This window comes from Tinamus guttatus, unplaced genomic scaffold (assembly GCF_059628265.1).
Source record: "Tinamus guttatus ecotype Peru unplaced genomic scaffold, ASM5962826v1 Tinamus_guttatus_pri_ptg000240l, whole genome shotgun sequence".
Classification (NCBI taxonomy): Eukaryota; Metazoa; Chordata; class Aves; order Tinamiformes; family Tinamidae; genus Tinamus; species Tinamus guttatus.
The window spans coordinates 4,628,518-4,638,960 of NW_028288774.1; positions in this window are offsets into that span (position 1 = coordinate 4,628,518).

A 10,443-nucleotide genomic window follows, 5' to 3' on the forward strand; every position below is an offset into this window, starting at 1 on the left:
CTAAGGGGACAGGTATCAATATGCGTACGTTCTTTCAGTACCACTTGTGTGGATTTCATTTCCTTGTATTCTCTATTGCTTGATAGAGTACCTCTGCCTTCCTCTGACCACCACTCCCTTTCAGGGAAGAATTTCAACAAACTGCATTAGATTTAGGTACTTACATATAATGGGTTAATTTACTTGTTGTGTTATTCTTCTTCATTTCTCTCCTTTCCTAAGCAGTTGAATGATATTTCATTTACTTGCTTTTGTGATTTTTGTGCTATGCTAAGCTATTGATTACTGAGTAAATCATCTTTTAAGTATATTAAGAAAATATTCTGGGTTTAATGGATCAATAAAAGAGTGATTATCCATGTAAGGCTGATGTGGCTTATGTTAATTTCATACCGGTTATACTATTTGTTAAACATAGAAATTGGTCATTAATAATTTTGTTACAAAAACTCTTCCCTCTGAGCATTCTAGATAAGCATTTTTAAATGAAAACAGAATTGTTTCACTTTTTATGTAAAATTTGTATCTCTTTGTATGACAAATTTTCACAAAATTTTTGTAATGTTTTGTGTGAGGGGGGAGAGCTAGCGGTCATATTTTAGTGTTTCAACTCTCAGATAAGTTTGTTCTATATGATACTGCCTGCCTTAGGTTCTGAACTGGTGAAGATGTAAGGCTTGATGAATGTTTCATGATTTAAGTCAAATCTGTCAAGTTCTTACGCTGTGAAGTAGCAGATAAGGTATATGCTTTTATATAAACGAATATTTGTGAGGCTTAAGGATGTAGTCACTATCCCAAAATACCATAACATGCTGAGAATGGGATGAAGTCCAGGATTGTTCTTGTGCTATTAATCGCACAATACGTGCGACATTCTCCTTCTGCTAGTCTTTCTCTCTTTATTATATTTTGCATGAATGCCTCCTAAATCTGCCATACGTGGCCTTGAAATAACTGTTGCCAGAAAATATACTATTTTCCAAAGGCAGGGAAAAGATATTACTTGGATTTACCGATTTTTGTCTCTCATAGCATGATTTAAACCGGGAGGAAAAGTACATTTTTACGTGTTTTTACAGAACTAAGATTTTCTTTTTGCAATTTTTTTGGGGTGTAGAAAACCTATTTAAGGGCCACAGCATTTCAAAAGCATTGAAGAAGCCAAGGCTGTTGCAAATAGTTCCTGTTATCCTTAGAAACAGCATAATGGGCAGTGTCCAAGCGCTATTGTTTAGGGCAATAAATGATCAAGTTCAATAAATGATCTCAAATGAGCTGATGTTATTGGAGCAGTATCGTGCCTATTTTTTAACTAACACTGGTGCTACCAGTTGTTCCTGTGTTAACACAGAATAGAATATTTGGTTGATGTATGTTCTGCTGTCTTTGTGTAGTAGCCTTGTGTGGATGTCTGTGCAAATGACAAGGTGTCAAAGATGAAGACATGCATATTCCTGTGTGGAAAACAGAGAAATACAAAATTCCAGGAAGATTTTTGCCTTCCTTCATGTTTGAACTTGGAACACTGATTTCTTCACTCACACACTGGAGAAGAGTTTGACTTTGTTCAAGAACTGCATTACCAACCTGTAACTCAGATGTGCTCCCATTCCTCAGGTATAATGTTCATAACTGCTGTTCTGTGCGGGTATTATTTAATGACTCAACTATCATGGAACATTTTTTTTTTCTTTCAGAGATGAATGAAACATATGTATAGCCTCACATCAGTTTTGTTTCACAGGTAAGAACTTCTGTATGACGGATCTTGAGGATGTTTTAAAGAACTTTATCAATTTTAACTATGTCTACTTCCAACTCTGGGTTGTCTCATTTCCTTATCCAAATGGTCTCTTAATGGTAAAAACTGAAAAGCCATTAAGGGACTGATTCTTCAAAGACCTCATGTTATCTAGCACAGTAAAAGGAAGAGAGCAATAAGCAAGAGAGATTGATCTTAACCTCATTCCCACTTTTGAGTGTCAGTTCGAATTGTCAGCATCCCCATGGTCTCAAGCAAAGGAAAATCATTGCAAAGTCCGCAGCTTCTGAATTAATTTCAGTTTAGGTGTTTTAGGTTGGTTCTTATGTGATTGCTTGCTGCTTCAGTTGCTGATAAATTGTCTGTGTATAGAACTAACGCGGTCAACGGGTCTTATTGCCTGTCTAAGAAACGTACCTTATGTTTTAATCTCAGCTTCATGTAGATGTGATGTTCAACAGCATTGTCTTATGTTCTTATATCTCTGGAATTCTGGTACTTTTATAGTTCCCTATACTATCAAAGCAAAATTCCATCTAGTTTGCTAACAACCAATTTTTCCTGGCTTCAATATTAAAAATTAAAGATCTTTTTAACTTTTTAATGTATCCTTTCAGTATATATTCACAGCTCGTAAATCAGTGCTCCACGAGCTACTAAATCAGCCAGAAAAGGAGAGTTCCTTTCCAAAACAGATGATCAAACTTCGCTGAGACTTCCAAATCAACCGTGGGGCCAAAGATCCAGATTATTGTGGTTTTACCATACACACACACACACACACACACACACAGGTATGTTTAAGTATCAAATTGCAATATTTCTTTTGCGTTATTTGGCATGTGTGGAAAAAAAGGTTGAAGAATGGAGTGCACTACATGACCTTGCAACAGTCTTTTTAAAAACTCTTATAAAAGTGTCTGATGAAATGAAGTGAAGCAATAGTAACAAAAAGTCAGAATTTTAAATAAAAAATTAGGCCACATTTTAGATATATGTTATTGATTTAAACATAATAGAAATATCTTCATCATATTTCTTAATGTTCTTGCAGAAACATTTTTTTTGTTAATGTCTTTTCAGTAGTTAGATAATTTTACTAGTCTGAATTGGAATCTGACATTGAAATTGTCTTAAAGTTTATTAGAAATTAATTAAAAAGCATTTAAAAAAATTATCCAACTAATGCAAAAGGAAAAGTAAATAGCTTAAGTGAGGAAATGCAGTTTCTCATCCTCATTGAATCTCCTTCTCCTCATCCACCATTATAACTTGCCTGTCTTCTCTAAGAAGTGTTAAGAGTCTACATAGAACAGACACTAACATCAGTGCGTCCGTGAGTATAATTTATACAAAAGCTAAACTCTCTAATTGTTTATGCTCTTTTGCAAGTTCTTTTTTGGGCGTTAGATATTCAGAACTCGTCACAAACTCTGACACTCATTTACCTTCAGGATGTAACAAAACAGATGAACATCCAAGGCATTTGTAGTTATTCTTTCCTTCCTTCCACTGGTCTCCACCTTTCATTCTTCAAAACAAAACCCTATTCCAAGCTTTTGGTTGGTATCTGTAGCCATGTGTAGGCACAGCTGGGGCTGAGACTCAAACTTTTAGTGGTTATAATATGTATTCTCATTCTGCAGCTGATTTCTTTTTCAATGTGGAAGTGCTTGATTATGCTGTGAATACCTCCGTAACAATCTGCATGTGGAATCTTATTCAAAATTAAAAGGCATTTTGAAAAGAGAATTAATTATATGCTAAGAACAAATACAGATAAAATAATAATAAAAAAAACAAGCTATTTCTGTGATTTGGCAGACCTCTGCTCCTCTGAGATGAAATTTCTATAGCCACCATGCAAGTCCTACTTTTATATACTGAGTTGTACAGAACATTATAGTGATCCTACAGAAAGTAGGGAATACCCCTAGTCAAGGAAAAGGTTCACCGTTGGTTCCAAACATTCATGTACTGTTACCTACTACTCCTCTCTTACCATTTCACTTTAACAATGTCTTCAAACGCATGGAGACCTCATGTCATCCTCAACCTCATGTGGAAAGCTAGTTTGGCTAATGACAAATGTCTGTTGTTGAAAGAGTTACTACGGAAGCTATACCTTCTTTAAAAACTTTCAGACCAAAATTCTCTCAAATTTGCGAGCTGGGACTAAACACTGCTGCAAAAACCTAATAGAGGCAGTGGGAATGCTGACCGAACATGTAATGGTTTGGGCTGTAGTACGGAAAGTGCCTTGCATGAAGAAATGCACTGTATAAATAGGATATTAGTATTTTGCAGAACTGCAAGGCTGCCAAATTCTCCCATCCTCAATCTCAATGAAACTGCATGTTTATGCATAAGCTACATACATGGAAAGATCAATATCCCTAGAAAAAGCAAAGCAGAGACAGCTCTTATTTGGACATGTACTGCTTGTATTTTTCTTGTTCTTTCAACAATTAGATTTTCTTTGCAGCAAAGCATGCTAGAAATGCAAAAAGAGACAATCACATATCTAAGAAAAGCTCAATACTTTGTATTTACACTGTTTTATTGTTTCTAAGACTAGAATAGGATACTATGCTGTGATAAGTATCCTATTCTAGGATATTTCAGACGGAGGAACTGATCTGTGTGACTTTTGACCAGAAAAAAAAAAGAAAAAAAGGAATATGGAAAGATACAAATCCAGTTGCAAACCTAACAAAGCAAGAAAGTTTATGCCTTTTTCCCTGGTGTTTGAGATTGTGAGAGTGAGGTTCTCCAATGGGTGTTTTTCAGATTGATACTGTAGAGACACGTAGTGCCTTGGTATGAGACTCGTCTCCTCAGAGCCCTGCTGCTCTCAGGGTCACCAATACCCGACTGTTCAAGTAGAGGTCTTCAATGTACTTTAGGATTTGCCAAGTTTTCTGAGCTTCACAATTACTTTTTTTCTCCCATTTTTGTAATAGCTCTATTGTAAAATGAGCTTTCATGAGCATTCGCAAAGTTGTTTTTCTGGAAACATGTTGAATAACATGATGTAACTTCAAAACAACCTCTTCTCCCCTCTTCCCTTTAAGAAAGAGAACTTTGTCACTAGGAGGACAGTGAAGGGTAAGGTGAGGGCTAGATTTGAGGCCTAATTCATTGGTTAGCTGTTGCTGAAACTCCTTGTCTCCGTTTTGCTTGCATCAGGATTAGCTGAAGATACTGATTTCTGTTGCAAATCTACAGCTGGAAAAACCAAATTTGAAGTTCTGAGAGAAAGGCGATTGATAAGAAGTGTAATACAGCAACAGCCAGCAATGGAAGTTGCAAGCTTTGACATGAATTAAATTTGCAAAAGTTGTGGCCAGGAACATGATGAGCTAGTATGGAGGAGAATGTGATTAATGAGTGCTTTATTTATTTATTTTAATATATGTTTAAGGTTGGCCTGGGTGTGAAAATGGGTCTGTTCATGTTATGTCTTGTTGAATTTTAACATAGAAAGGTGTCCTGGCAGATATTCTGAACACCTGACAAACAGCGATGCTGATCTGACCTTCAGTTAATGTGAGAGAAAAATTCAGGTCTGCGACTGAAAGCTGAATACCTTTAATGTTCGGAGAAGCGTGGATCATTTACATCTCTGTTTGAACTATAAATCACCAGGACTATGGCTTTTTAAGTTTTAATACAGGCTTGCTTTCCCTGGAGGAAAGGACCAAAAGTGTGGTGTGTGTTAGAAGAACCATGGAGAAGCTTGTACTAGATACGGACAGCAAAGAGGGGCGATGTGAAATCCTTCACTGCTCGCTGTTTTCACACGTGTCCCTGATCAGCTGTCTCATTCACTGTGGGCTGGTAAGAGCAGTGCTCATCATTAGCCTTTACTTGATCCCTGGGTTTGCTTCCCCTGCTTTCATGCAGAGCAGCCTGTCAGTGGCTGGTCCATACCTCGCTTACCCCTGAGATGGTATCCCCATAGGATAACATCCCTAAGGTGGGAGCATGCTCTGCACTCTCTATTTAGGCATTTGTGCTCCCAACTCATTGCTACCCCGATTACATAACAAGCTGAATGGTCTTGATACAGTTATGTGCTTTAGATTTGTATACTTGTGACAATGATAAAAATTTAAAAGAACAAGGAGGCCTATACACCTTACTGCCTTGTTTGTGAAGGCTCTTCAGTTCCTTAGTAAGAGAGATTTATTAGCTTGGACCCCATCCTGTTCTCTCCTGCATCTGGTTATGACTGCAGACTCCTTACTCTCAGTGCATGAGTCTGCAGCAGCCCTTAAATCTTCTGTGATCCTTATCTTAAACTCTGGAGTGTCAGTTCTCGGGCAATTTCATAACTAGTGCTATGGGTGAGAGAATCTCTGTGACTGTGCACTCATTTTTCTGTGTGAGGGAATATCTTACCTTAAATGGGTTCATTTCTTATATGTAATTTTCTATACTAACAGTGGCTCTTAGTAACACTGAAGGTAATGCTGGTATTGGCCACTTATCTACAACTGATTTCGGTGTCGAGGTCTGAATTCTTTGATTTTTATCTTCTCGTTATGTTTTACAGGACTCTTTTTATACTTAATGGTGGCAGTTGACAGTGTCACCTGTGTCATTGTATATATTTACCTACCCCTCTACTCAGCAGTGAGCAAATGAATGAATTAGCTAGAGCTTTGTCTTTCATGGAGAAAAAGCATTGAATAAATACTGAGGTTTCAGTTTGGGTGTGTTAAGATTTTTCTTGTGCAACAAAAGACCAGAAATCCTCTCCTGTTTTGTTACATAGGTATATGCATAGCAATCTGATGAGGATTTGGAGTTCGTCTTCTGAAAATACCACTAGTGTGGGCTTATTTCTACTCCTTTTCTAGTTGCTGCTAGTACTTTGCTGTTGAACCTCAGAAAGTTAGAAACGAGGTAGTTTGCTCAATACATGCAATTCTTTGTACAGCTAAACGCTCTAAGAGCTGCCGAGGAATGTTGCCTTATAGTGGGTCTTTCATTTGATTAGTCTTGTAAAGAGAATTTTGCATGGCTAGTTTCACAGAAAATCAGTGGCTTGGCTTTCCCAGAGAGTGCTGTATTAGCGTGATGTGACCCAGAGATGCCAAGGGATCTCTTTCATCAGCAGTGATGCTAGGGAGAACACAAGATGCGTTTCCACAACGACCGCCAAAGTTACTGTGCAAGTGCAAGGAAATACAAAGGCTGAAAGGAGAGTTTATGAAGAGTAGGGATCAATGCAGGGAGAAATCTGAATAGTGACATTAAATTTCTTTTTCAAAAGGTAGAATTCAACTCCTCATGAAGACCTGTTATTGAGGCTAAGCAACAGCCCTGATGGTCTCAGAAGTAGAGAAACAAATACAATTTAAAACATTCATGCATCACCTCCTCACATATCTGCACTCAAAAGTTATTCATATAACTAGCCATCCTTGCTTGCTGTCCAGGTCCCGTAGTCCTTTAACTTCAGTGTTTCTGTGAGGTTTCCTGAATTTTCTTATGTTTAAAGTGAAAAATCCCTAGTTGGAAAAGTGGGTCCTTCTTTCAAAAATGTGTGAAATAGGAGGAAAAATATATTTTTTAAGCTAATTCTGATATGATTAGTTTGCCATGATTGTACAGGTCGAGTGCACTATTGGGTGGGATTTATCTTCAGATTTTGTTTAACTCTGTCCTACAATAGACAATTCTTTTGATATGCTGGCAGATAGGAGCTAATAGGACTAATTAGTTCATAAAATGGAGTTGATATGTATGTGAATATCAATAATAATCAATATAGACCTATGAAAGTAATTTTCCAAGGGCTAGGATATCTGATGCAGCTTTACCATAGACTTACTCTAAATAAGTGTTAAAAGACTCATTCTCATGTTGTATATTACTAGTCAAATATGCTATTTTTCCTTTTCTGCATTCACATCTGGCAGACAATTGTTGAGCCACTACAAAACTTTATCTAACAAATTATATTTTCAATTCTATGTATTTAAAAAGGAAAATTATTACAGAAATAGTAAAAACTATCTCTTGTTCATTTTTAATTGATAGCTTTTTCTCTCTTAAATATATTTATTAGGCAAATATCACTCTGAGATGGACATTGGATGAATATATTGTTGAAGTCTTTTGAAATAAACTTGGATGTTTTGGAAAGCATGAAAATTGCTGAATGTTAGGGCAAGAGGCTGACTAAATCTAGAGCTGGTGGACACAGCAGTTTGTGAAATTGTTTATTTCATATATTTTAATCTCTGCTACTTGCCAGTGGATGTCACACTTACACTATAATGGTTATACCATTGCTCATGAGTTGACTTTCATCCTCTTCTAGAACTTTAGAAGTCCACATTTCTCCTCAGTAAAAGCTTGGTGACCTCGACGGGACTTTAACTGGAAGAAAATAAGTTTCAACTCTGATTACGTATTGAAACTAGGATTTCATTTTCTAATTTATGAAATCAAACCAATGCCTTAAAGGTGTGAGACATTCTACTGAAGAATTGTCAAATTTCTTCAGAGAAAGTGAGAGTTGGTTTCTCCCCAACTTAATCAGTAAAAGCTTTTCAATGAAAATATAGCTAAATACATACAATTCAATAACAGGAACATTTTCATCAATACTCCATTATCAGAGCAAATGTCTCCTGGCTTTGCCAGGCCCTTATGTCATTATGTATGGGGCAGTATGTATTCTGTCGTAGCATGACATCATGACAGACACATTGAAAAGCAATAATGTTGTTTTGATTCTGTTCCCTAAGAAAAGCAGGTTCAAGGTTATCATATTGACTTTGTAAGATTGTCTGTGAAGATACTTAAAAACAAATATGACTTGAAAGGATACTCTGCAGTTTATGAAAGTGTCTTATGAAGATAGGTCTGTGTATTGGAGAGGTTATTCCTATTCCCCATGGCACAAGAAATTTAAGAGACTTTGTAAAAACTGCCTGGTAATTCATTATCAAAATCGAGGTCTCCTGGGCTAGTACCAGAAATACAGAGACACTTTTCTTTTTATGTTTCACTGTGGAAAACTCAAGGATTAAAAACAACTCCAAAACCCCTGTAGAATTAGTAGTTAAACATTTCCTTTGACTTCACTGGCCAAGACATTTCATTTGAAATTGTTTCATAACAGAAACTAAAACTAGATTGTTGTAATATTTAAAACTCTGGGACTTGTCTTGTTCTATGGGACTGAAGTAAGAAACAAATTGTTGGCAACAAATTTTCTTTCCTACAGAACTATCCTGTTAAATTCTAGTTAGTTATAGACTAATCATAACTCAATCCTACTGGCATCACAGATATGTTAATTGCCATGTTTAGTTGGACTGTATTTTTTTAGTTTGGCAATATATTTTAAAATATTTTTGAAGGCTAAATATCTATAAGATGTTTCAATTTAATCTTATTTGACAGTGAGAATACTGTCTCCTGCTTTGTATCTGTGACTAGAAATCACCAACAGAGAAAACCATCTGATGCAACAGTTTGAAAATAGAGTTGTAGTTCAGACATGTCTTAAGCCGTTTATGCCTAACATGAACAGCTTAAACACTGTAAAATGGGCCCTGCCTTCTCAGAGCAGGTAGTCTGCACTAGCTAAAGCTTGGTCCTTATGATGGCATGACTTATGATTACCCCCCAGAAGCAGGAATCGATTCTGGAACACCATGAAGAGTATCATCAGTCCTGGGGACAACCTTTCTCTTATGATATTTCCTTGAGCTGTGGAAGGGTGTCGACAGTGGTGCCCTTCATGTTACTACTGCAGGAAATATTAGCTGCCTATGTATACAGATATTATTGTCCCTTTGATGAAAAGGGGGGGGACAATTGGCTGCAAGCTAAAGGGAACTCCTTTCGTTGGACGAGACGATTCAGGGAGACACAGAATTATCATCGTGTCCTGTATTGCCTGCTGTTAGTCATGGCTATTTCTTCCTGGATGGCATAATATCTGCAGGAAGTGAACTACTGAGCATACTGCTATAACAGCACCTGTAATGAAAGACAGCATATTGCCTCCTGCTTTGGCAATACATATGTAGCTACAAAATTGGGAGCAGTAAAATTTCTGAGGCTTAGCAAAAGAAAGGAAGCTAATTTCTATAGCACTCCACAGCTGAACTGTGCTTCTTTCTGAAGAGAGTGTCTGGTATCCTACTGACATAATATTCTATCAGATGTTAGAAGAACTGTATTATGAGCTGTTACAACAATGGTAGCTGGGGTGAAAAAGCCTTTTCTGTCTTGATAATTAGGTGGGGACTCGTCTAGCAGTAGTGACATACAAAGAAAGGAATTCAGGGAGCAGAGTTTCCCGGTGGGAGGTGAGGAGGGAGAGAAGAGGAGACCTTCAGCAATCTGCGTTCAATGTGGACACAAATGGAACATTTCAGAGTCCTGCTGGCAGTGGCTGCGAAAGTGGCATTTTCTAGTTGTGCTGGAAAAATGCGTTATTACATAAATTTCTTATTTTCTATTTGTTTATTTAGGAAGAATTTTAAGGGAATTAAACATACTAACATGAGTGAGCCTCGAGGAAGAAATTTTGTATTTAGACCAAAGTCTGTTTGGACAAGGTGGTAAATAACCATGTGTTGCTTGGGAGTGACAGGTGGGTAAGGATTAAGTTATACAGTACTTACAGTTCTTTTTAGTCCTATGCT